At 49.1% G+C, this 27781-nt stretch overlaps 1 protein-coding gene across 7 annotated transcripts in view; it reads left to right on the forward strand.

Annotated features, from left to right (window-relative positions):
* CNTN5 (contactin 5) overlaps window positions 1-27781 on the forward strand; it is a 1193410-nt gene that overhangs the window by 507975 nt on the left and 657654 nt on the right. Inside the window, exon 1 of one of the 7 annotated variants that reach the window (XM_053307215.1) lies at window positions 20812-21000. The exons of 4 other annotated variants lie outside the window; for them this stretch is intronic. The gene's annotated coding sequence lies outside the window, so the exon portion shown is untranslated. Of the gene's footprint in view, window positions 1-20811; window positions 21001-21852; window positions 21984-27781 lie in introns of those variants that run through there. 2 more of the 7 variants (XM_053307216.1, XM_053307218.1) reach the window with 2 other exon arrangements.

The raw sequence follows: 27781 nt of genomic DNA on the forward strand, positions 1-27781 counted from the left end.
CTCCCCAGCCGCCGCCGGCTCCGTCTCGGAGCTGGCAATCATGTGGGTGGCCAATCTGGCCACCGAGGGCTCCCTCTCCGCTCACCCAAAGAAACCGGGTCTCATGGATCGTGAGACCCGGCTCGATGTGTGTGATGTCCCTGGGCAGGCGGATCACCCATCCAGATGAGCACTGGATTCTGCTGGCAGCTCCAAGGGTAGGGGTGCTGGGACTCTCTGCCCCATGTTGCCCTGCCCTGTGAGCTCCAATCATGCACCGTGTGAGTGCGTAGTGCATTATGGGGATTCCCCTCCCCCTAAGTCTGCTAGCTGTGGCTGACAGACAATCCAGAAAATGGAGTTAAGGGAGTGTTCGTTCCCTTAACCTCATTTTCAAGAGAGGCTCCGTATATGAGTTTCCCTCCATAGTGCCGCTGGGATCAGGTGTGATCCCAGCCATTCACACACATGGGCAAACCTGGAGCCTGGTTTTTCACACTTGTGTGAATAGCCTCACTGTGTAATGTGCACAGCTTTGATGTGCCAGTGCTCCAACTGGTTTGGTGGAGCAGGATTGTTATCTTTACAAGTGAATCTTCTCCGTTTGTAAAGGTTGCCACACTCCATCCCAATTAGTATTTGGAAGGCCACTGGATCTCACTTGTCTAGTCCAAAATTTCAACCATATGTTAAAATGATTGGTGGAAGACTAACAATATGCTTCAGGAAAAGCAAACCAATTCACAGGCAAACCACAATTCACATCAAGGTTGGAATGCATCCATCTTCTTCCATGACCCTCAGCTAGTTTACAAATTGGATTGTTATTGTGGATTTAAATCTATATTAGAGCACACAACTAACCTTTTAAGGTCATTTGTAAAATGTCTTCAATTACAGAAGAAAAGAAGCAGCACAACATGGCTCCTCTCACTCACCTCTGTGGTTTCAAATATGTGTCCATATCAAAAAACCCTTTCTCATGCGTAGTGAGAAAGCGCAAGAGGGCTAGCAGGGAGGAAGCCTTAAAAAGCTTACCTCCCTGAAGATGATTGAGAGCTCTGTCTTCGGTGGGTGGTGTGCCCACCCAGAAGATTACCAGCTATTGTCAGTATCTTGGAGCGTCAAGGTGGAGGGACACATCACCCCATGTGGTGCATTATGGGGATCCTCCCTCCCCTCCCCAAAGCTGGCTGGGAGCCCTGCAGTCTGCCAGCTGTGGCTGTAGGCAACCTCGGCTGGCAGGCAATCACAGAAATAGGGTTAGGAAAGTGCTCATTCTTCTAACCTCATTTTAGAGGGTGGCCATGGAGACAGGTTTGCCGCTGAGGCGCCACCAGGAAAGGGCCTGATCCCAGTGGTACACAACCACAGGCAAAACCAGGCTGGGCTTCCTTAGCCCTGTTTTGCCTGCGCGTGTGAATAGCTTCTGTCATTGACCTTTTCATATAGTCAACAGGTGTGCTGACTGGGTAAAATTAGTACTCAGAATTCACCCTGTCTGTTAATCTATCAATACAACGTACTTTATTTTCAGTAAAAAGAAATACTTGTGGGGGCATGGAAGGAAAAGGTGTCATTAAAAAGACACCACCTTACAGCTCTATATTTAGAAGATAGTTTTGAGGCAATGGGGTGTTTCACACAATTACTGTGAGGTGCCTTGATGAGGTTTGCGGGGAGAGTGGGCTTAGCTCGCTCTCCCCGCAGATGATCATGTCCGGAGCCCTGGGCCGCCCACACGACTACCAGCTCCGTCGCAGAACTGATGGGGGCTGCAGGGATCAGGGGCTGCCCAGCCCCTGGAAGTCCCAGGATGCCCTGCGTGGGGCATTCTGGGGGGCACTCCCGAGCCTCGTAGGCTGTTTGCAGCCTCCCGGCTGGGCATCTCCTTGTGTGTCATCATGCGCGGCGGTGGTACACAAGCAATAAAATTAGGCTAATGGAGCGCTCACTCCATTAACCTCATTTAAGGGGAGCGTGAATTAGGCGGGCTAGCTGCTTGGGAACCACCGGGCTCATTCATGAGCCCGGTGCTTCCCATGATTGGTAGAAAGTGGGCTGGCTCCCAATGTTGGCTAACCTTTTTAGCAAGTTGAGAAAAGTATGGGAGACTTCAGACATCATTTGGAACCATGGTTATTTGTTTGTGTGGTCGATTGATTGATTGATTGATTGATTGATATGCCACCCAATATCAAAATTGATAGGCAGTGTACATTTTGTGATTTGTCTGTCAAAACCTATGCCAGTCAACAAATGGTGGTTTATTTCAGGTAGCCAAACCACAAGCTGAACCCAGGTTATGAATTTGGTGGCTAATATGATGAAGTCTCCCACTGAAGTTGTGAAGCAGCCCTTAGCATTGACAGCATCTCCCCTGTTAACTGGGCAATGAGGCACCTTTATAAAGTGATGATTCTCTTTATTTAGCGGGGTAGTGCCCCCCAGAATGCCCTACGCAGGGCATCCTGGGACTTCCGGGGGCTGGGCAGCCCCTGATCCCTGCAGCCCCCACCAGTTCTGTGACGGAGCTGGTAGTCGTGTGGGCTGCCCAGGCCTCCGGACATGATCATCTGCGGGGAGAGCGAGCTAAGCCGACTCTCCCCGCAGACCTCATCAAGGTGCCTCACAGTAATCGTGTGAAGCGCCCCATTGCCTCAAAACTATCTTTAGGAGAGGAGAGCTGGTCTTGTGGTAGCAAGCATGACTTGCCCCCATAGCTAAGCAGGGTCTGCCCTGGTTGCATCTGAATGGGAGACTTGATGTGTGAGCACTGCAAGGTATTCCCCTCAGGGGATGAAGCCGCTCTGGGAAGAGCAGAAGGTTCCATGTTCCCTCCCTGGCTTCTCCAAGATATGGCTGAGAGAGATTCCTGCCTGCTACCTTGGAGAAGCCGCTGCCAGCCTGTGAAGACAATATTGAGCTAGAAAGACCAATGGTCCGACTCAGTATATGGCTGTTTCCTATGGGAGCACAACTGGTCCTATCCACCCCCAGCACAGCATTCTTCCAGTGGCTGTTGCTGTTGTCTATCTTATGTTTCTTTTTTAGATTGTGAGCCCTTTGGGACAGGGAGCCATTTTATTAATATATTTATATTTCTCTATGTAAACTGCTTTGGGAACTTTTATTGAAAAGTGGTATATAAATATTCATAGTAATAGGAGGAGGAGGAGACTGTACATCAGGTTGGCAGTTTGCTTCTCTTAACCAAGGTCTTGCATGATTTCTGAACTTGCTATTGTGGTTTAATCTTGGTTTGTTTCAGGAAGTCCTCTCCCAGCCTTCTTGTAATCATGTTTGTCCTGATTCTTATTTTGTTATTTGTATTTTCCAAATGACTGACCAGATGAATAGGATTGCTTTTGTTTAGAAGAATAAGTAGGTTGAGTCGTGAGCACCAAAAGGCTTTGCAGTAAGCTTAGACTTTTTCAACTTCTCTAAAGTCTTGTCCATCTCTTTGCTTAATAGGCCTTTCCCTTCAAATGGAAACTCTTCAGTTTTCTTTCTGGTTTCATACTGCAGAGTTGATTACACCAACCATGCATGATGGCTCACAGCTACAGCTCCCCACATATTCTTGGACTCCCTTATCCATCAGATGACAGACAGTACTAATTTGCTGCCTAGTAACATCTGGTGTCTGAACCTGACCTAAGTGCAGAAGACAGTAGCACAGAGGCAACCGGGTCTCACGATCAGTGAGACACAGTTTTGTCCGGTGAGCAGGAAGAGCGGGCTAAGCCCGCTCTCCCCGCTCATGACCGGGCAACGAGCCCTGGGCGGCCAGATTGGCTGCCCACACGATGGCTGGCGCCGAGACGGAGCCAGCGGGGGGTGGGGGGAGCGGGAGCCGCGCGGCCTCCGCAAGCCCCAGTATGCCCTGCATGAGCACGCAGGGCATACTGGGGAGACCCCTGAGCTGGAAGGCTGCTTTTAAGCCTCCCGGCCGGGGGTCTACTCGTGAGTAAGCACGGTGCAAAAGCATGCTGCGGCTACTCACGATCGCAAAAAGCAGGTTTGCAGGAGCGCTCGCTCCGCAAACCTGCTTTTTGCCAGGGCTTCTCGAGCGGGTTAGCCAGTCCAGAACCACTGGGCTCAGCCCTTGAGCCCGGTGGTTCTGACGACCAACAAAAATCGGGCTAGCCTCTGGTAGCCCGATTTTTGTTGTTCGTGAGAATAGCCCCAGAGACTAGCAGGAGTGCAGTCCTGAACCGAGGCCTCTAGGCCTCTTCCCCTATCCAGACATGTCACCCACATCCGCTGCTTACGTCTCAGATTGACCACTCACACAAAATGTTTTAAGCTTCTTTGCTAGATGTAGAAGATCCAATGCATGCTAGAAGCACTGCCTTTGAACCACTAATTGCACTAATTGCCTTTGAACCACTAATTGCAGCCTGAACCTCATTCAGAGCATGATGCTTTCTTTAAAATCTAGTTACGCCACTGCTTAGTTTCTTTATTTAAACATGCATACAAGGGGAAACTGGGTCATCCATACAATAGGGAACCCTGCCTGTTCAAGGGATCTGAATTGTACTTGTGGGGTTATTTGTATTTTTGTTTTACTTGCTCTTGTTTATTTACTTTGTTTTCATCCTTTACCATGAAAAGCCAGTACATGCATTAAAAAAGATATTGGTTCCTATAGCTCAGTATTGTCTCCTATGATTGGCAGTGGATCTCCAAGGTTTAAGATTAGTATCTCCCATCCCTACTTGGAAATACCAAGGATTGAACCTGGGACCTTCTACATGCAAGCAGCTGCTCACACCATTGAACTATGGCCCTTCCTGGGGACCTCACAATCATTGAGACCCGCCTTAAGGGGGTTTGTGGGGATAGCGATCACAATTGCAGCCATGGGCAGCCACATCGGCTGCCCACACGACTGCCAGCTCTGTTAAGGAGCCAGCTGGGGCTATGGGGATTGGGGGCCATGCAGCCCCCGGAAGTTCCTGTTTTTTCAATCGTGTCCTGTTTTTTCAATTGGCACGGAGCTGCATCGCAGCAACACATGAGGAGACCCCCGGCCAGGAGGATGCAAGCAGCCTCCTGGGCTCAGGGGTCTCTCCAGCATGCCTGGAACTTCCGGGGGCCACGCAACCCCTGATCCCGGGCCAGCTTAGTGACGGAGCCAGCAGTTGTGTGGGCAGCTGATTCAGCCGCCCAGGGCTCCACAGGCAATCGTCTGCAGGGAGAGCGGGCCAGATTTTGCTGGTCAGTGTTACTGGGTTTGCATTATACTGAAACTAATTAGGCAGATCACACTGGTGCTCAAAGAACATCCACTGGACAAAAAAAAAAATCAAAAGCAACAATAGATCAAATAGATTTTCTCATTTTACTAACAGTAGGTAATCTGACACAAGCTAAACTTTAGGTGGAGTTCTATGATTCTTTCCTCTCTGACTCTGGCCAAGTTCATATGTACTGGGAAACCAGACGTCCCTTCACCTCTAGTTTCTGAAGTCACACATCCAAACTCAGAGTTAAGGAAAAGTGGCCTATGGTTTCTGAAATGGACCTGAAAAGGGACCCCAAAAAGGGACCTGCCGTTTCCCTCACCAAAACCCACTCTGTACATTCCGTCAGAGTGGAGTTTTGCCACCCTTAACTCTGGTTTAGCAGTGTAAGCACTATGTTCAAATGCTGGCACCATAGTTTGGGCCCAATGGGACCGGACTTGAGGGAGGAAGCTCCTCCCTCACTCCAGCCCATCTCCAGCTTAGCACCAAGCCTCTAGGCCCAACCAAGTCTCTAGGTCCAAATCCCTGGGTCAAGAACCACAACTTTAAGGCCAATCATACTTACTCCATAGGCTCTAATTTTCCATAGACAGTCCCTATTTTCTGGATTTTGTCTCTGTTTCTGTCCCTCTCTTTGCCTCTTACAGATACCTTAGTCCAGGGATTCTCAACGTGTGGGTCCCCAGATGTAATTGGACTTCAACTCCCATAATTCCTACCAAAGGCCACTGGGGCTGGGGATTATGGGAGCTGAAGTCCAATCACACCTGGGGACCCACACATTGAGAAACCCTGCCTTAGTCTACTGTTCTTAATGTGAATTGCTAAAATTGATATCCTTCAGAATTCAGCTCCCTCCCCAGAGTCTTTACACATGGAGCCCTTTTTCATGACCTTTTCTATGAGAAAGGGCAAAAGGGCTAGTAGGGAAGAAGCCTTAAAAAGCTTGCCTCCCCACAGATGACCAAGGGCTCCTACTTTGGCGGGTGGGTTGCCCACCCAGACGATATTGGCTACTTCCGGTAGCTCGGAGGGTCGGTGTGCCAGGATGCATCAACCTGCTCCTGGAGCTCCCATAATGCCATTTGTGAATGCATGATGCATTATGGTGATCTCCCCTCCCCAAAGCTAGCTGGGAGCCCCCAAATCTGCCAGGGCTGGCAGACGATCAGAAAAATGGGAGCTCTTGCTCTCTTAAACTTGTTTAGGAGTGTGGCTCCTTAGCCTGGTTTTGCCTCTGTGTGTGAATAGCTTTATTAAATTTCCAGATTGATGGATGCAGGAGAGCTGGTCTTGTGGCAGCAAGCATGAATTTTGCTAAGCAGGGTCTTCCCTGGTTTGCATTGGAGTGGGAGACTGCATGTAAGAACTATAGGATAGGGGATGGGGCTGCTGTGGGAAGAGCATCTGCATGCTTGCATGCAGAAGGTCCCATAGTCCCTCCCTGGCATCTCCAAGATAGGGCTGGGAAAGACTCCAGCCCGTAACCTTGAAGAAGCTGCTGCCAGTCTGTGTAGACAATACTGAGCTAGATGGACCAATGATCTGACTTGGCAGAAGCCCTGCAGCAGAGGGAGAGACCACCTGCTTCCCAAACAGTCCCCAGGGTGAGAGACTGGTGTTGGCTATCTGTTGCTTCTGCTGTTGAATGCCTGCCTCCAGCAGAGGGAGTGGGTGAGACCATTTGCCAGCCCTCTGCCTTACCTGTGGTACTGTGGCCAACTACAGGCCTGTCTCCAACCTTCTGTGGCTGGGCAAGGTAGTTGAGAGGGTGGTGGCTTCCCAGCACAAGACAGTCTTGGAGGAAACAGATTATCTTGACTCATTTCAAACTGGCTTTCAGGCAGGCTATGTGGTGGAGACTGCCTTGGTCAGCCTGATGGATGATCTCCAATTGGGAATTGACAGAGGAAGTATGACTCTGTTGGTCCTTCTGGACCTCTCGGTGGCTTTTGATACTATAGACCATAGTATCCTTCTGGAGCATCGGAGGGGGTTGGGAGTGGCAGGAACTGCTTTGCAGTGGTTCCACTCCTACCTCTCAGGCAGGTTCCAGATGGTGTCCATTGGAGACTGCTCTTCTTCAAAATCTGAAGTTTTGTATGATGTCCCTCAGGGCTCCATACTGTCTCCGATGTTGTTTAACATCTACATGAAACCGCTGGGAGAGATCATCAGGAGATTTGGTGCAGAGTGTTATCAGTATGCTGATGACACCCAAATCTATTTATCCATGTCAGCATCATCAGGAGAAGGCATAACCTGTATGTCAACGGGTGCACATTACTAAGGCACTATGCAGCAGTGCACAGCATATAGCAGGTGGAATCCTGTCTTCAGCAATATGTAATAGTGGGTGGGTGGGCTGAACACTAATCCTTGGTATGGGTTTAGTTATTACAAGTGCATTGCTATTTTCAACTGCAAAATATTTGAGGGTATTGGTTTGGCTCATCTGCTTTGATAACCTGAAATCATGTGCTCTGCATGCCCTTTATTGACTGCTTTTCATTTGCAGCATGCTTGCAGTCAGAATGGCACCCCCTGCCTCCCAGTTGCTTGGTCATGCCCCCTGCGCATTCGCATATCCTTATTTTCATCAGTGAAATACTGCACGGTATACAGTTGACAATTAGTCCGATTTCATATTCGAACCCTCCCAGAACCAAACCAAGAAATGCCAAAAATCCTGGAACATTTGACTTTAGAGCTGGAAGATTCAAATGCAAAATGTGGAATTGATAGGTAACTGGTGGAATGGGAGAACTGGCTGAATTTCTGTTTCATTCTCAATTCAAATGCCAACAGAAATAATTCTGTCCTTATATGCCTCAGTAAAATGTTGGAGGCTATGCTTGCTTCAACTCCTCCTTGATCTACTCACTTGATCAGAGTCAGTGGTGGATTAACGGAGAGGCAGAGTAGGCATTTGCCTATGGTGCCAAAATTTGAGGAGCAGAAAACTTTGCCCCTCCTCAAATTTTGCTGCCCTTCTCTGTGGGCAGTGGCAGGCTGCAGCAAGGGTGGAGTGGGCAAGGAGAAAGTCCCTCCACTTTACCTTATTACAAAAGAAGGCAAACCTTTTTTGTTTACGGTACAATGGCAGAAAAGCCTTTTTGCCTATTGGTGGCAAAAAGCTTAATTCGCCCCTGATCAGAGTAGAAGCAGAGTGTTTTTTGAAGGATTGGTTTGATAAATAAGGAATACATTTAGGGAAATGTACAGGACTTGCCTGCAAAAAGTTTTATTGTCGTATCCAGATTCCAAAAATTCCTTAGATATCTCTTCTAAAAAGAAATCTCCAAGTTTCTTGTACCCCTTCTCTTTTCCTCTGGGTAAGATTTAATTATTATTGTTTTGGCTTTGGGAAGATGCGAGTGCTGGAAGGAAAGGCTGGGCAGAAGAAGGGAGAGTATGCAAGCCTAATTTTGAGTTAAACTTAGTTCAAAGGGAGCTGGACCCAATTCAAAATAGGTCCAGACTTTTTGAGCTGGAGGAGTTCACATTTTGAGTTCTTTCCCCATTGAAAGCCTTGCACAGTCATTGTGCCATATTTTTCATCCATGACCACAATCTGAGATACTGCCACCCCAGGATTTAATGTGAAAACCAACTTCTGCTGTTCTCAGCAACAATTGTCAAGAGCAACAAGGTGTCTAGAGATGAGATTGAACCAAATTTTGGAGGAAAGCAGAAAATAAGGGTTTAACATTCTGCACTCCAAATTGCTGATGACATGTTTCGGTTTACTCTTGGAAAAGTCTTTGACAGCTGATATACTTGTATCATAGTTCATATGTACTGTTGTTGAGCTTGGCAAATCTCATTCACTTCAGTAATAATGAGAGAGATTTTTCTTCTCCCGCTTTATAATATTTCATCAAAATAGCTGTGGATAACTCAGTCTTGGACTTTCCTGTCAAATTTAAGGGCCATAATTAGAATTGTGGTCTTTGAAATGCATACATAGGTCACTGTGGGTCTGGGGATGTTTTTTTTAGATAGGATGTAGTGTTGTGCCATGTAGTCAAGAAATAAAATCAAACAGTTGGATGCATGATTGCTATCAGCCAAGTAGCTAGCTTTTACCCATCAATTTCTGTAGCATAACAGCTTTCTGTTATCACAAAATAAACTTTTCTGAAAGGCATATTCAGGTGCTTTTTCCAGATGCTAAAATGTATAGAGATGGAATAAAGCAGACTTGATATTTTATACACAAAGAAGTCTACTGTCTTGGCAGCTGATGTCCTAACAATACAGACAATAAAACAGCTGATTATTGTTTCTTAAGAAAAACAAAGATAAAGCTGTGATTGTGCCTCGTTGTCTGTATGTGATATGTACCGAAGTGCAGTAGTTTAGAGCTCAAACATCTGAAACAGAAAACTGTTCTGCCCCCCACCCCACCCCCAAAATATAATGATTTTCACCACTAATGGGAACTAAGTTGCACACTGGACCTTTATGAAACCCTCGTTTTAGTAAACTAGATTGTGGGAAGTGTAGGACCCTAGTCTGCATTTAAAGGATCATATTAAGGAGAAGGAGATGAGGCTTAATGGAGAACGGCTGCTTCCCCATTCCTCAAAGCAGACTACCAGTATATGATTCTATAGCCATTAATCCCTCCGTGTATCATTTTTGATGCTGGGCTAGCAACTGATGTCTAGTCTAGGCATGCCTCAGAATGTTGTGGTCAGATATACTTCATGTTTCGAGCTGCAGATGGGATATCATATCATTTAACTACTGGCTTAAATTATATGCCTGCCCTCAGGGCCTTGCCCTCTTGGTTTTGAAAGATGAGTTTCACTGATCCTGGTGCAAGAGCCTCTATGACAATTTGTCAGATATGGCTTCTCACCGCAATATTTATTGGTCATGATGCTGCCAAAGAAATTATGGAACAGTGGACCGGGTCTCATGATCAGTGAGACCCAGTTTTAACCTGTGAGCGGCTAAGCCCGCTCTCCCCACTCACGAGCGGGCAGGGAGCCCTGGGCGGCCGGATCGGCTGCCCACACAATGGCTGGCTCCGAGACGGAGCCAGCAAGGGGGAGGGGGAGCGGGGGCCACGCAGCCCCACAAGCCCCAGTATGCCCTGTGCGACTTTTCGCATCCCGGCCGGGGGTCTACTCGTGAGTAGGCATGGCGCGAAGCCATGCCACGGCTGCTCACGATGGTAAAAAGCAGGTTTGCAGGAGCGCTCACTCCACAAATCTGCTTTGTACCAGGGGTTCTTGAGCGGGTTTGCCGCTCAAGAACCACCGGGCTCGGCTGCGAGCCCAGTGGTTCTTACGGTCACCAAAAATCGGGCTAGCCTCTGCTAGCCCTATTTTTGCTGATCGTGAGAAGCGCCCCATTGTGTGGCAGATATGAAGAAGCAATTGGATTTAAGTCTGGTTATCACCAGTAGCACTTTAGGTGGTTTTTCAAACTTCCCCCAGCCAGCTGCATACCTCACCCACTTGCCCACCTTAAACTAGAGGAGAGCCTTTTCGCTGGTGCAGTTTAATGCGTTGCCTCCTGCCATTTTGGATGGCAGATTTAAGGGGATACCGCTAAAGAAATGGTTATGTCCATGTGGTTTGGGTGACAGTGAGTCTGAGGTGAGTCACATAGAGTCTCATGGCTTAGCCCACTCGCCCTGCAGATGATTGCCCGCAGAGCCCTGGGCAGATGGATCGGCCACCCACATGACTGGTGGCTCCGTCACGGAGCCAGCGGGGGCTGTGGGGATTGGGGGCCACATGTCCCCCGGAAGTTCCAGAGACTCCCGAGTTCTTGTAGCCTTCCAGCAGGGGTTTACTCATGTGTCGCCATGCCGCGGAGCCACGCCGTGGTGGTACAAAATCCGGAAACCCGGGTTAGCGAAGTGCTCACTCTGCTAACCTGGGCTAAGGGGAGGGGTAATTAAAAGGGCTAGCTGCCAGGAGCCGCACGGCTCCTGTTGTAGCATACAACCACCAAAAAGTGGGCTAGGCACCCTCACCCATTTTTTTGGCGGTCATGAGAATTGCCTCTCTGTCTTACATGTCCTTTTACACTATGGGGCTATTCTCACAATCAACAAAAATTGGGCTAGGAGCGCCTAGCCTGATTTTTGTTGATTGTGTAAACCACTGGGCTCGCAGGCGAGCCCAGTGGTTTACAAGCGGGTAACCCGCTCAAGTAGCCCTCCCTAAAGCCCAGGTTTGCAGAGAGAACGCTCTGCAAAACTGGGATTTCTGATCATGAGTAGCCGCAGCGCGGCTCTATGCTGCAGCTACTCATGAGGAGATCCCTGGAGGAATCATGAGGAGATCCCTCCCAGCTGCGGGGGTCTCGCCAGCATGCCCTGAGCACTCACGCAGGGCATCTGGAGCTTGTGGGGGCCAACTGTCCCCCACTCCCCCCAGCCCCCGCCGGCTCCGACACGGAGCCGGCAATCATGTGGGCAGCCGATACGGCCACCCAGGGCTCCTGCATCAATCGTCTGGGGGGAGAGCAGGCTTAGCCCGCTCTCCCCGCAGTATTGGCAAAAGCGGGTCTCACTGATCGTGAGACCCGCCTCTATGCCTATCATAGGGGCATTCGTACTATCTGGATCAAACCATATTTTAAAAATAGGCCTGATCAATCAGAAGAGTATTACATTTCCTATCTTTTGGTGGATCAACATGCAGTTGTCACAGTAGGGACAGCAAGATTATGTGCAGCAGCCTTTAAACTGAGACAGGAACGACTTAGTTGTAACTGAGATTTTTGCAAAACCTGATGTAGTGTTATCAAGTTTTACTGTTTTGATTTTGTTTTGTTTTCTGCTGCTGTATATTTTGGTGTGTATGTTGACTGGTCATTGACTGTAATAAATTATTACTTACTCATGTGTCGCCGCGCACTGCAAATTGCAAAGATGTGATCTCCAGAAAATGGCCAGCGAATTAACAAACATGTAAGACATCAGTAGCAGCTTGTCCTACTAAGAAGTCAGGGGTGGCACTCTACCTGACGAATGGCCAGCCTGCAGGTGGTGTGGGTCTGGGGTGGGGTGGGAGAGAGAGGAACCACTTTAGGTGCCCCCCTGGGTCCTTAGGATGAGCTGCTACTGGAAGACATACCCAGAAGCAGTGGCACTGCTGTAGAGAGCTGGCAGTAGCGCTGTAATCGTTACTGCAGTTTTCCTGCTTTGCAAGAATGGGAATGAATACAGTAACATTTGTAGCACTACTGTTGATTCTCTCAGTGGCACCGTCGCAGATGTTTTCTGTACCCATGAGTACTGCACGAGTAACTGTACTTTATGTTGGCCACGCCTTTATGTCATGCCAACAGGCAATCCATCACCACATGCCCCATTATTCATGAATGATGTCACTCAGGTCTCACTTGACTCAGTGAAGGAACACATTTTAGCTGTGCATCTTAAATAAGTGGGGAAATCCATGTGGAGAGCACAGTGGATGGCAGAAGTCAGGCAGAAGTCAGGCAAAGGCTGGAGTGCATGAAAGGTTGCAATAATGTTATGAAACCACTAAAGCCATCCTATGTAATTGAGGAATCCAAAATATGAGGAGAGAGAAATAAAAAATACATGGATAATAGGGGAACATTTCATCACCATGCGAGCAGGCATTTAAGTAATACTTTTGCTTTCAGAGTAAAGTAGCATAGAAAACAACTTGACATTTCCGACTATTGTGTGATCATAACTTTCAGAACAAACGAATCCCACCAACATCTCTTCAATTGATTTCCCCCCATAAGATAAAGGGCATTATTTATTGTTCCTTCTCATTTGGAGGCACTTCTGATTACTTTTGGACAGCTTTTGACTAGCTTATGCCCTTTGGGCTCCCTTAATGGAAATAATAAATATTTTTGAATAAGTATGGTTCACCAAGGATGCCAGCATTCCTCTGTGTCAAAATGTGTTTATGATGAATGAGTAACTGTGAATTAAATTAAATCTATATGACCAAACATCAGCTTTTTGTCCCCCATTGCCATGACTGAGAGAGTTCTCCAAACATACAAAAATTAATCCCGGATTGGCCACTGATTTAAAAATCTATATATCTATTTGCAAATTCGATGCTAGCTTTGGATAATCCAATGGGGTTGTTAATGTGATTGCAGAGAAATGAATGAGATACAGAATTAAAATGCAGAACATTTAATTTTACAGAAAATCGTGGTTTTGCCAAGTTTTCTTTGGAAATCAAATTCAATGAAAAAGGGAACTGTAGGTAAACAGCTGTTAATTTCCAATTTCCACTGACATTGGCTGGGCTCGACTTCATTGAAATATGACCTCCCTAGACATTGGCTCAGCTACTGAGATGTTGTAGAGTTGTTGGTTTTTAAAAAAAATGATAAACATTCCAACTTCTCAGAAGTGCAAAGAAGTCTCAGAACACCAAAGTCTAGGGATCAGTGGAGGCATGAGCTATTAATGCAAAGAGTTCCAGCAAAGGACAGAGTAGACAGAGTCACTCTGTTGTAATGTTGACAGCTGTGAACTGAGCCTGTGAATGTTGCATCTGTAGTGACTGGCAAGCCCTCGCCCCCATTCTGCCCCAAGCTTTATTCAGAATGTGCTCCAGTAAAGCAAATTATTTTCTAGAATAATATTGTTAAAATACATTTCCAAGTTAAGCCCCATGATGCTCCCAAGGACTATATTTCCAGTGAATCCTTGTAGCTGAGACACTGCCATGACAGACCAAAGATCTAATAGGTGGTTTACTGAGACGCCTTCCTAGAACTGCTGTTTGGTATATATATATGGAGATATATATATATATATATATATATATATATATATATATATATATATATATATGAGGTGCTTCACACGACACGTGTGAAGTGCCTGAGGGGGTTTTGCGGGGGGGAGGAGACATATATATGAGGAGGGGAAAGGACTGCAGAGAGGGAGGATGAATGAGTGACACTGGGCAAGCCCATTACAAACCAGACCATAACTTTTGGAGACTTTCAGGTCTGAGTTTGATTCATAATTGACGTATGTAGGGGTGAACCATTGAGTCTACCATTCTGAACCATTGCATCTACCATTCTGAGGCTCTTGTGAATTTCAGCACCATCACTAGTTGTGTGTATATGTAAGAAATATGTACTCGTATTTACCTGAATCCAAGACTAGGTTTTTCCCTCCAAGTTCTTTGATTTTAGAAATGGGGGGGGGGTCCATCTTAAATTGAGAGTCCTCTTCCTCTTGGGTAAATACAGGTATAACCTGGATTTAATCTGTATTTTTTGGGGGGGGGTCATCTTAAATTCAGAGTTGTCTTCTCTTCAGGTAAATATGGTAAATAGCCCTCTTCAGACATGATTGTACAAAGATGCTGTATTCATATAAAGTATCCATGGCAGTAGCAGAAATCCCCCCCCCCCACAGCAGGTTGATTATTCCCCCTCACTCCCCCTCTCACACCACCCATTAGCCGTATTTAGCTGAAGAGGTGAACACTGAAAGCATGATGGCAGGTGCTTCCGTTCACACTTTGGTCAGTGTACATGAGTACACCGTCCTTTTAAATCTGAAGAGGGCAAATGACATGGTTGAATCATCCTTATGTAACTTGTACAAATGGTTGTGCATGTAAAAAAGTGATGGGGGAACGAACACAAAGAAAATCTGTTATGCAGATGTGTTTTTTAAACACACAGAGAGAGACATGTTTTGGATTTAACAGAGTAATTCAAGGGTCAGGGGGTTATCAAGCAGTTGGTAGACCACTATGAGGTTGTTCAGATAAGCAGCCCTACCTGGGGTTCTACAGCCCTACCCAAGTAGGGCTGCTTACGTGGAGCACTGGGATCAGGCCCAATCCTTGTGCTGCCCTACCTGTTGGTAGCCCGAGTAAAAAACTGCTTGCTCAGGGCACCTTGGAACTTCCGGGGGCCACACAGCCCCTGATCCCCGCAGCCCCTGCTGACTTGGTGACGGAGCCGGCAGTCGTGTGGGTGGGTGATCCAGATGCCCACCTATGAGCAGTTGCTCATCTGCAAGTATAGCACTTATTTGGGGGTGAGTTCACTCTTCTTGAACTCTTGCTTCCAAGCGGGCTGGCTACATGTGGTGCTCCTACACAAGCAGGCAGGGAGCTCCTCAACAGAACCCCCTGCAGAACACCCCCCCCGCAGAACCCCCTCAGGCACTTCACACGTGTCGTGTGAAGCACCTCAGTGTAGGCTATATAGTGAGGCTATTCTCATGACTGCTTGAAAGCAGGCTAAGGGAGCCCAGTTGGCTTCCAAGCAGTCGTGAGAACCACTGGGCTCACAGGTGGTCCCAGTGGTTCAGTGGCACTAGCCCGCCTAGTACCCCTCCCCTAAAACAAAGTTAGCAGAGCGAGCACTCTGCTATCCCCGTTTCTGTGATCTTGAGTTGCCATGGAGTGGCTCCGTGCTGTGGCAACTCATGAGGAGACCCCAGATATGGATGCTAAAACAAGCCTCCTGACATTGGGGGTCTCACACAGGGCATTCTGGGACTTCTGGGAGCTGGGAGGCCCCTGATTCCCACAGCCCCAACCGGCTCCGTCACGGAGCTGGTAATCGTGTGCGTGGCCGATCTAGCCAGCCAGGGAGGGCTGGATGCTCATGTGCGGGGAGAGCGGGTCAAGCCCGCTCTCCCCACCAAAACCCATTCCGGCTCTCCACACCACTCATACGGAGAGCCTTAGTGAGTAGATGGACCAGTGGTCTGTCTTGATATAAGGCAGCTTCATTAGCCCAATCACATGAAAGAAATGACAGTGAAAGAAATTAGGCTTCAAATACATGTTTAAGTAAAAATGTCTTAGCTGGGTACCTGAAGGTGGGAAGAGTGGTGTGTTTTAGAGCTGAGGAACCAACACTGACAAGGCCCTGTGGCAGGGAAATATATGAGCCGGGTCTCACGACCAGTGAGACCTGATTTTGGAGAGTGGGCTGGGAGAGTGGGCTAAGTCCGCTCTCCCTGCACACGAGCAGGGCGGGAGCCCTGGGTGGCTGGGCTGGCCACCCATACGATTCCCGGCTCTGTGACAGAGCCAGCAGGGGTTAGGGGAAGTGGGGGCCAATTGGCCCCCAGAAGCTCCAGCATGCCTTGTGCGAGCGCGCAGGGCATGCTGGTGAGATCCTCAGGAGGCTTTTTGCCTCCCTTCTGGGGTTCTCCTCATGAGTAGCCATGCCATGGAGCCGCGCTGTAGCTACTCACGATTTTAAAAAAATGGGTTTGTGGCGCACTCACTTTGCAAACCCGGGTTTTGGGGAGGGGTACTTAGGCAGGTTAACTGCCTGGGAGCCACCAGGCTCGCCTGCAAGCTCTGTTTCTCCCACGATCAGGCAAAATCAGGCTGGGCTCCCCTAGCCCGATTTTGCCTGATCGTGGGAATAGCCCCTATATGTTGTTGTTTTTCCCCTTGGCACTGAAACTGCAGTATTTTATCTCAGTGTGAGTCTTAGAGTCTGGACCCTTGCTTGTGCAAACTGGAAAACCTTCATAAAAACAGCAGAAAGTCGTGACAAGGCGCTGCAAGGCTGTATGCATGCGCAGCCACCCACCCACCCCACTATTTATGCATCATTTCCTTTGGAAGCAACGTTTGGGATCCTGCTTCCTACTCAGTTTTTTTTTTTTTAAGGCAAGAAAAGCAGCGTTTAAAATTTGAGTCTTTCTTCTTCCATGGTGGAAATAAAGATGAACTTTATCTTCAAATAAGATAAAGTGGTCACTGAGATTCAAAGCTGTGTTTCTGTGGTTGTTTAGTTTTCAGATTGTCAATGGTAAATAGCAGCATTGACTAACAATGCTAGGCTGAGCATATTTTGGGACTGTTCCTTCCTCTCTTGCTTTGGTATTCTCTCACTGCAGAAGGGCAAACACAAGTGGCATTTCAGGTTTGGGATTTGCTCCTCATATAGGTGATTTCTACAGTGATTCTTAAAAATGCTCTAAAGGTTGCATAGAGGAGCTTATACCCATTCTCTCCTTTTTTCCCCCCTCACCCCCTGACGGTCATTCATTTCATGGTGCTTGACATTTCTGAAGGAGGAAAATGCTAAAAACACATTGCCTAGAGCAATTGGCTACGGCCAAAGAGGCTTTTCTACAAAAGAAAGAAGAAAATATGGACAAATATCTCGGAAGTTTAAATGACAAGGTGTTTGAGTCCTACTTTCTCTTTGTAGCACTTTGCCTTTTGTGAACTGCCTCCCAGGTGCCTGGAAATTTTAGAAGTCTCATAGCTACTGGAACGAGATGCTTTTTTTGATGGAGACTTTTCAAACTCCAGACATCATGACATGAGGTTTTATTGCAGCAGCTAAAAGTTTGTTTGTTTTAATTCTTACTGGCTCACACTTATTTATTATTATATAATGCTCCAAGTAAGGGCCACTACTAGATTGTGTTGACCCCAAGGCAAGGCTGCACCCCATCCCAAAGCATGTTGGTCACCGAGCCCAACCTTTGGTGGTAAGTTCTTCCCACTCCTATCCTCGGAGAGAGGAGCAAAGAGGAGGCCAAAGCCTTCAGCAGCAACTCCCTGGCTCCTTCCCCCGGAGGCTGAGAGCAAATAATAGGCACTGCCAAGGTCTTCAGTGACCTCTCCCTGCTTCCACAGGCCAATAGGCTCTCTCTGATGCCTATGTGCCAATATATTTTCCCAGCGGTAATCATTGGACCCAGTGGAAAGACAGTGAAGCTATTCAGACGAGCAGAAAACAGGGTTACCTCCTGAAAGCAGATAGAACTCTGTTTTTACCTCATAGCAAACAGACGGGCACATGCTTCAAACCCGACAGGGAGTGTGAGTGACAGACGATTAACTTTTTAAGGTTCTCCAGCCGTTGCTAGCATTGTTGGTCCTCCAGCCCTGCCCATGGCAATGGCACCCCATGAGTGGACAGGGCAAGCACGTGACCCAAAGAGACCAGAGGGCTCCAAGCTGCAGTCCTGCTTTGCTGCCCCCTGATTGGTAGCCTCAGCTAACCCTTTCCTGGCAACTGCAGCACTGTCAAAGGCATTGAACACCGTCCCTGTGCCCAAAACACCCTGCTCACAACAAGGCAGGAGAGAGAAGAGAGTCTCTGCAGCTGCCGCTGCCAGCAGAGGAAAAGCCAACATGAACACACACAAACCCCAATACACACCCCAGATCCAGGAGGGACACAGCAGGTGCCTACTGGAGCAGTGGCCAGATGCCAGTGAGAGCAGCTGCCAGATGCCCCACAACTAGCCCAGGCACTAAGCTGGTGGCAAGGGCGATGAGATGTGTCTCCTACCACCCCTGTCCAGTTGCCCCCCTGATCGCAGTGGACGGGTAGACAAGCAGGCAATGGGGAGTGTGCACCTGCCCTCCTTGCCACATGTGCCACCACCCCGTTCACTCTTGCTGTGGCAGCCCCCATCGCCCCATCCCACCGTACAACAGCATGGCTTGGGAAGGCAGAAGGGGGAACCTGCCCCGCACCCTCACCCTCCCCGCAGCTGTGGCCTCCGTGCCACCCCCCCATCCCACTGTATAGTGTGTGTAGATGCTAAGAACCCCCCTTTCCCCCCCCACTGCTGCCGTAGCCAAGTGGCGACTCTGCCTCCCCATCAATCTGCCACTGCCACTCCCTGGCAGCCTCCCAAATAACAGGGAAGTCAATCTGCAACCCATTTTGGTCCTCTGCGCATGCACAGAGGCCACTCACGTTACCAGGCGAGTGGGTGTAGGAACTGCTCTGCCCACCGCTGAACCCCCTGCGGCCACCGCAAGCCCCCCGCCACCGCTGCCATTGCCACCATGAGGCCAAAACACTTTGCAAGTATCCCAGTCACCATGTGCACACTGCCCCCCCCCCACCGGGGCAGTGTGGGCAGACCAAGAGAGGCTGCTGAGCTGACCCTCCGCCCCCGTGACCCTTGCATGGACAGTCTGTCAGTCCAGCGGTCACTCCTGTTCCACCACCCCACCACCACCACCACCACCACCACCACGGGAGCCGGCTCTAGCCCTCCACCCCCCCACACACATGGTGGCTAGAATATTTGCAAAGTTCAGCAGTTTGGCTCAGCGGTGGGTGGGTGATGCTGATGCTGAATATCCATCCACCCACCCACCCCTTCCACTGGCCATGTGCTATGGCCCCGCATGTTCGAGGGCCCCACACACTCCCTGCATGGAGCGCATTTCAACATCCCCTCGCACGGTGCGAAGGGCTCCCTCTCGCACAGCTGCGAGGTGTGAGGGCAGGAGCATGCCCAGGAAGGAGAGCCCCATCCTTCAGCGGGGTGCCGCAGAACAGCCCTGGTTAGCAGTGGCCAGTTCTGTTGCCACCGCCATGGCCCAGCCTGGAAGCGAGTGTGACAGCGGGCCGAACCTCTGGGAGTCCCTGGAGGTGAGATGTGCGGCGGGCCCGTTGTGCTTTGAGAAGGGGCTCCCCTGCCTGCAGGAAGGTCAGCCAGCCATCCCACCCGCTCCCTGCCTGTTGGAGACGTTGTCGGACCCACCCAGAGCAGCCGCCGTCTGCTTGCAAAGGAGGAGAGCGTTGGCAAGATTGCTGCTCCCTACCCTGCCTTTCCCTGGATTCTGAGTGGGGCAGGGACTTGATTCTTGGGCTGCTCCCTCAGCACCTCTGCTGAGCACATCTCTAGCCCAATTCCCTTTGAACTGGCTCCCAGCAGCAGCAGCTACAGCAGCAACACTCCCTCCCCACCCCCACAGGCACCAGGAAGGGGAGAGCAGCAGCCCCATCACCTGTGCAGTTTCTGCCTGTATACAGCAAGGGTGCTGGGGATCTGAACTCGGGTCTCCCCAGTCCTAGTCCAGCACTCTAACCACTACACCACGCTTCAGGCAAGGGCAGGGACACTCCTGCTCTTGTCCAGTGACTTGCAGGGGACAGGAAGGAGCACAAAAATCCCCATTCACCCATGATACGTTCTGGGTGACTCTGGGCCAGTCACTTCTCTCTCAGCCTGACCTACTTCACAGGGTTGTTGTGAGGAGGAACTTGAGTATGTAGTACAGCGCTCTGGGCTCCTTGGAGGAAGAGTGGGATATTCTATATTATTAAGTCTTCTAGACGGCCCATGCGCCCTGCGGGGCTGGGGGCAGCTTCGGGAGCTGGACAGTTGGCTCTGAGGGCTGCGGGCGGCAGGGAGCTTGGAGGCTGTCAGGCGAGCAGGGGACAGTCCCTGGCAGTGGCAGGGGGAAGCAAGGACTGCGAGACAGAGATAGAAAGACGGAGGACAGAGAGCACGAGACTTGCGGGGGGGGGCAAAGGCGTAGCTATAGGGGGCAGGGGGCACGTGCCCCAGGCGCCACTTGAAGGGGTGCACAATTCCATGCCCCCCACGACCCCCAAATTATTATTATTATTTTTTTAATTAATTTTTTTAAAAAATTGCCCTCGGGCACTGCCGGGCAGCTCGCTGCTCACCGCTGCTGCCCATGGCTGGCATGGCATCTCCTCTCCGGCTCCGGCAGCACCCCCTCCACTCGCATAGGCGCAGCAGCAGCACACACGGGAGCACTCCGAGTCTGGGCGGGGTGGAGGGCCGGCGAGCATGCCCACAACCTGACCACGTGGGTTGAGGCAGGAGACTGAGAGAGAGTGAGCGACTATGTAGCAGCAACTTCTGGGGCACGTGAGCTTCATGTGCTGTGCTGCCGTTTTCATTGTTGTTCCCAACTGTTTCTGTTTTTGCCCTCGAGCCAAAAGGGCAATAATTTTACTGCCTGCCCAGCATTCTCTTACTCCCCCCAAGTCCCAACAAAAAGTAAGTAAACTGCTCTCCAGTGAATTAGAATGGATTAGAAAACAATTGAATGACTAGGAAAGGAAAGAGGCAGCATCGACTCTGAAGCGGGTTTTCTTTTGAAGTCAGTGGGGGGAGATTGTCTCTTATAGCTCAGTCTTATGCAAGTTTACTTAGAAGGAAAGTCCTTGTGTTCACAGGGCTTACTCTATGAAGACTCAGAAGTCCCTTAATGTGGATTCCTTGAAGGTAATGCGGGCTGGGCTAAGCTTGTAGCAATCCAAGAACAAATAAGCAAGTGGGTGGCAGAGAGACTGGAGAGTCTTTCCCCTTTGGGGCGCTTGGATCTGCCGCCTCACCCTGCTGATGAGCCCAACATTGTCTTGCTGCTCTCCCGCTCTCTGTGCCTATTTGTAAACCCACCATTAAAAAAAAACACCCACCTTGAGTGGGCAGGGCAGTCACAGAGAGTGAGAGAGACACCGAGAATCGGGCACTCACAAGGAGCCTTCCCCTTCTGACGAGCGGAGCAGAGCAGGCACCACCAGGCAGCACGCCTGCTGAGTTGCTGCTTATCCCGGCAGCAATTTCATTAACAAAGGGAGGGAAGGGGAAAGTTTATTTTAAAACTCTCCCCTCGCAGTTTCTCCACTCCCCCCCCCCCCGTGTGTTGAACTGCCTGATTTCACTGACTTTGGTCTCTCAGGCTGTATCCTGAGGGAATAAAATAAAATAAAAAGGAGAATGAACGACAAAGAGGGGTGGGGGGATGGAGCGGAGAGGGGGATTTTTTCCCCCTCCAGGCAGCGTTGCTCCAACCAATGCATTTGTTTCTGTGGCTAAGGCACGGGAGGCTGATTCCTCGAGCATTCAAAAAGGGAGGGGCATGTGGCTAAGAGTGGGGAGTGACCGCTTTTGGTCTGAGGACGTGAAGCCTTGTTATCTTGGGAGCTCCGCTGAGAGAGGGAGAGGCTGTTTCCTGAGAAGTGAGTTCTTCTTAAAACGTGTGTATTCGTTGTGTTCAATCACTTCCTTCAAAATAAATCATTGAGGTTTAATAAATACCTGCCAGGGGGGAAATAAACAAATCATGGCTCAGTCCTCTTTGGGGTTTTAGGTTGGACTTCTCGTCCCCAGTCCAGATCTTGAAAGCATTTGGAGTTATTTTCATCCTGTTTTGCCTTGGGATGGGCAGGCTCTTCCTGTGACTTCCCAATAGGTAGTTCAAGTTGGATTTCCCTATCACTGCCCTGCCCCAAGCACTTATAGTGCACTGGTTGCACCCCAGTTGTGCGAGACACAGGTTTGCCATCGTTGTATCTAGTGTGGCCCTCTGAAACAGACGAGCTGGGAAATCAATTCAAGCTGTGTTCAAACGAGAGCTTTCCAGAGTACAGAATGTGCACTGTACTGCTGTCATTGCCATAGGTCCATTTTTTCTGTCTCGTGACTGTGATGGTCTCTGCTCAAAATGGGTTTTCAAGTTTCTGTAGTGTGTCAGCCAGTAAATTGGAAAGAAAATAGTGAAAAGCCAAATTGAACTCCCAGTAGTGTGGCTGACCTTACTGCAGTACCTTTGTACCTTTTATGTATGTGTACCTTTTTGATATAGCTATTGAATACCTATTGTATAGTTCCTGTGATGAGTACTGCATTATCTCTGCCTCCACTCCCAACCAGCTACAGAGGCTTATTGGAAAGTTGGTAGCCCTGGTGTGGCTTGTTGTGCTATCAAGTTGGTTTTGACTCCTGGCACCCACAGAACCCTGTGGTTTTCTTTGGTAGAATACAGGAGCAGTTTACCATTGCCTCCTTCCACGTAGTATGGAATGTTGCCTTTCAGTATCTTCATATATCACTGCTGCCCGATATAGGTGTTTCAATTCGAACCCGCAACCTTTTGCTCCCTAGGCAAGTTACTTCCCTGCTGTGCCATTAGGTGTGGCTTGTATTCCTTGTAAATCTAGGAGTAGGCAGTTGTGGTGTGTGTGTAGGGTCTTGATTATGGAAGTTGGCTGAGTGTCAGGATGGGACAGGTGTCTTGTGTGTATGCTGCAGTAGTATTTAGGAACATAGGAAGCTGTCATATACTGAGTCAGACCATTGGTCTATCTAGCTCAGTATTGTCTACCCAGTCTGGCAGCGGCTTCTCCAAGGTTGCAGGCATGAGTCTCTTGCAGCCCTATCTTGGAGATGCTGCCATGGAGGGAACTTGGGACCTAGATGCTCTTCCCAGAGTGGCTCCATCTCCTGAGGGCAATATCTTCCAGTGCTCACACTTCGTCTCCCATTCAAATGCAAACCAGGGTGGACCCTGCTTAGCTAAGGGGGTGGCGGGGGGCGCGGCGGGGGGGCACAATTTCAGTGCTTGCCCCGGGCGCCGTTTTCCCTAGTTACGCCTCTGGGGGGGGAGAGACTTGCGGGGGGCAAGCGGGGGTGTCGAGAGCGAGCGAGAGCATTGTGGGGGTGCAATGCCACATGCTTAGTGCAAGTCCACACAGATGCTCTGTGCAGGGTCAGCTAGTAAAATGTAAAATGAATGAATAGTATGACATGTGTCTGTGCAACTATTCCCCTTAGGGGATAGGGCTGCTATAGGAAGAAGGATTTGAGCTCCCTGCCTGGCATCTCCAGGTCGGACTGAGCAGGAATCCCGCCTGAGAGCCTCAGGAAGCCACTGCCAGTCTGTGTCGACAGGACTAAGACAGTACTAAGCTGGATGGACTAATGGTCTGACTCAGTGGAAGGCAGCTTCCTATGTTCATATTTTCCCTTGGGCTCATTTGCAAGGTGCCTGCCACTTTAAGGAAGCTCAGTGCTGTTTGCTGGACAGGCTTTTCCCAAACAAACTTCTGCTGTGCTTTGCAGTCCACTCTGTTATCCAGGCTCTATGATATCCCGGGGGAGGGAGCCTCAAGCAACGTTCCACAGCGTTCCGTGGCTCCACACGGGCACTGGGAGGGGGTAGCAACCTCCCCTGCTTGCTGAACCTGGTTTTAGAGGCGGGGCTGGGAACTGGGTGACCCTCTTTTGACAGAGCCCTGTTTGGGAGTTTGCCGAGGTTCCACACGGTAGTGCTAACCCCACCTTCAGACCTCAAGCCCTGTTTTTGCTGGTCGTGAGAATAGCTTCAGTGGTGGAGTGAATTGACTGATTTGCACCATTGCTGCATTCACAAAGGAACTATTTGAATCCAAAGATAGTCGTGGAGCAATCCTTGGAGCCAACTGTGACATCAGCCCTCCTCCACAGTGATCAGAGTCTACTATCCATATTAATAGTTGCTCAGGAATTTGACAAATGCTTTTGCTGCCTGAGACTGAAAAAATGGGGGTCATGCTTGCTGAGATCTTGGCAGGCCACAAGACATGGCTGGCTGGTGGGTTGTATTTTCAAGAGTGGGGTGAGTGGTGTTTGGCAGAGAAGGATTTCACCCTTTCCCCTCCTATCCCCTCACTCCCACACCTATCCAACCCATGTCATGTGATTCAACCTTAAAATCCATGTGGGCAATGAGAAACATCTTCCTGTTCCACCTCTTCTGAAGAATTCTAAGGGTTCTTCCACCTTTGACCCTCACAACTCTCTGTCTCCTTCTATCTTCCTCTGCATGCTATGCTTTACTTTCCTCCATAGAAATGAATAATAGCAATTCAAAAAAAGTTGAAGGATGGAATTCAATGATATCATTATGACAGAGCACTAAATTTGTTTTTGTCCCTGATGAATCCAGCCATTAAGAACTAAAGCAGCTTCCATCTGCATCCGGGGTTATTTCTTGATAACTGAAGTGTGATGGAACATTATGAACTAACAGATCAGCTGTATTGAACTGTGTGTCTGGAAGTTACCTTATTCCTGGTTTTCACATTCACTCTCCTTCATTCCTCATCCTCTGACATCTCCATATATATACATCTCTATGTATATACCCCCAATCTTTGATGACCTGAAATTAAAATAGGCAGAAAAACAGATCTACATCCACATGTAGAATTTAGCTAGGATACAGAAATGAAACCTTTGGACATGTTACCAGAATCGACTCATGTTTCATTGGGTTAGCCATCATGTGTACCTGTTCAGAAATGGATATGTAGCAATACATATCCCAGAACAACTATATTACAGTGCCTAGAAAAACTTTGATATTATTTTCATAAAACTTCCATCTAAAAGATTTAGTAAGTCATAGGTTTATAGGTTTATCTTACCTGGATAAATATAGCAGCTTTGGTTTTGTTTTTCTCTTTCTAGATCTGTTACAGAGTTGTAAATACCAGAAAAAAATACTTTCATGGAAATAGTTCCAATAATTTACCAGTGGACTTGCATTTGTCCACAAAGTTACCAACCATATAACATCTTTCTCTCAGTATGATGAATGAAATTCATTTCTCGCATCTCAGCTAAGTCCAAAACATTCCTCAACCCTTCCAGTATTTGATGAACTTTAGGGGATTTCCAATAAAGAAACCAAATAGTGACTGACAGCAAGACTAATGGTGTGTACATTGGAAACCATTTTGCACATGCAATGGAGAAGAGAGATCTTTGCTGACATCCTTTTTCCTTTGCAGGTCACTGTGTCTCCTTAAAATAAGTTCCTTAGTGTGGTGGAATCCGCACGGCTATATTTTCAGGAGACAAAGAGAGCTGCAGAAAGAAGAGTTTGACAAAAACCTCTCCTCCCCCATTGCACATGCAAAATGTTTTTGTGCCCACACCACAAGGAGACATAAGTTAGTTTGGTAAATAAGGGCCACAGTTTATTGAAATGTAACTGTAAGAGAACATAAACTGGGATAGGCGCTCCACTCCCAACAGTGCGGTTCCTAAATGGCCGGCCACTCAAGTGGCCGCTTTAGCCTAGTTGACATGGGCGATAACACCTTGGCTCCAGGCAGCCCCATAGCCCTAAAGAGGAGGCTGCCCATCTTAGCCAACCTAAGGTCAGGTCTCGGTTGTTGGCTGCATCCCCCCCCCCCGCCACCCACAGCCAAAGCTGCTTAGCCTTTCGGAAGGATGTCATTCAACAGAGTAGATGGGGTAAGCCAGCATCCCTGATCTGCCAAGCCTCATAGGATCTGACAGCCTTTCATGATGCCAAACACTTACCTAAGGTGTTCACCAAGACTTAGCTGTTGTTCCTCACTGCACTATGCCTGCCACAATGGGTGTTAGCCTAGCTTAACACCCCGCACCTCCCACCAGCCACGAAGTATCACATCCAATACCAGCTGTAAGTCCTCCAAAAATATCTTCATACCTTCTGGGGAAAGGTGTATGCTGTCACTTTTGTAGAGGCTAGGCTGGGAAAACAATATATATCTGTATGAGGCAAGCAGCCCCCACCCACTGAAGCCAAGAACTGGGTCAAAGCTGCATTAACCTTTCTTCTGGCTTTCTCAGTCTTACCCGGCTTATGAACACCTTTCCATACCCTACGCTGGACAATGGCTGACCACATGATAATGAGGTCCAGGAACCACGTTTGCAGTACCCCAAGGTCAGCACGCACCTTGTGAATGAGAGAGAGCCTTGACTGACTCACCAGATCATTTCCCCCTAAGTGTACCACCAGGATATCCAGTGGCAGATTATCCCCCCAAAATTCCAGGTGTAAAGACAAAAATTGGGCAAATAACATGCCCCACCAGCCAAGCCACATAACCGAGGCCCAACGCCCCAGTTCCAGCCGCGTTCCTGGTTCAGCACCATGTGCCCACTTGAACATCCAAAACACGAGTGCCCCACGATGAGGACTCTAGCACACTCAGCCAGCAACTTCAATTCTGCAAGGAAGGAAAGGGAACTGGGGATTGCCGTTGATGCCCACAGCGCACATACCTACAATATACCCCAGACCGCCACCATCCAAGCCTCTGTATGGCCGTCCCCGGGTAACTCAACTTAGAAGCTGCTGATGCAGCGCCAATCCTAAAGGAGTGAAGCGACAGGCACAACATAGCCACCCCAGCAGCTACTAATGCCTTCTTCATCACTGCCCAGAATTGAAATTAGGATAGTTGGCACCCATCTGCGTGCACAAAAAGGCACCTGCTAACAGCCCCCTGCACGGTTATGAAGCACTCCAAGTCCTGCACAGGGCATAGCACAGGATTGTCAGACCTATGGAGGGTGACCAGATGCCCTCTGCTCCTCTGGTCCATCTTGTAGAAGCGCAACTTAAGCTCCACAGAATCAGCCTTAAGTGCCATGTCACTCCACGGAACCATTCTGCCAGAGAAGTTTCCTTTGGGAAACAGCTCACCTGCTCAAAAAGCTCCAGAGGAGGCCACCAGGGCAGCCCTACGGAACAAGGCAGACCCATAGGACGAAGAGCACACTGAGTCATACCGCCCAATTGCATTTTGCAAGACTTCAGGCGTGATTGGCAAGCGCTGGTCGGGTGGCACCAGCACTTCCCTAGCCCAACCCTCCAGCATGCATCTAACTCTGAAATCACTTGAGGAATCCTGCATGGTGCTAACTGCCAGTCACTGTGACTGCAGGTACACCAGGTATTGGTGCAGGCCACCCCTGACCAACTCCTACCTGGGACCTAAAATGCTGGAAAGCCCTGACTTTTTTTTCATATGCAACACGGGTGCCCGGTGCCAATGAGGCCCCAATTGCTCTACTGGCCTCTAGGCACCAAGACTCCACAGCCACTCAGGCATCCGGTTGGGCTGCAGTGCTGCTTCCGGGGCCAGCTGATGAAAACATTGCACCTGAAAACAAGACAGGGCATCTGCAATCCCATTCTGAACCCTAGGCACATGACAAGCCACGTATAATA

The sequence above is a fragment of the Hemicordylus capensis genome, chromosome 3, assembly GCF_027244095.1.
Source record: "Hemicordylus capensis ecotype Gifberg chromosome 3, rHemCap1.1.pri, whole genome shotgun sequence".
In the NCBI taxonomy this organism is placed as follows: Eukaryota; Metazoa; Chordata; class Lepidosauria; order Squamata; family Cordylidae; genus Hemicordylus; species Hemicordylus capensis.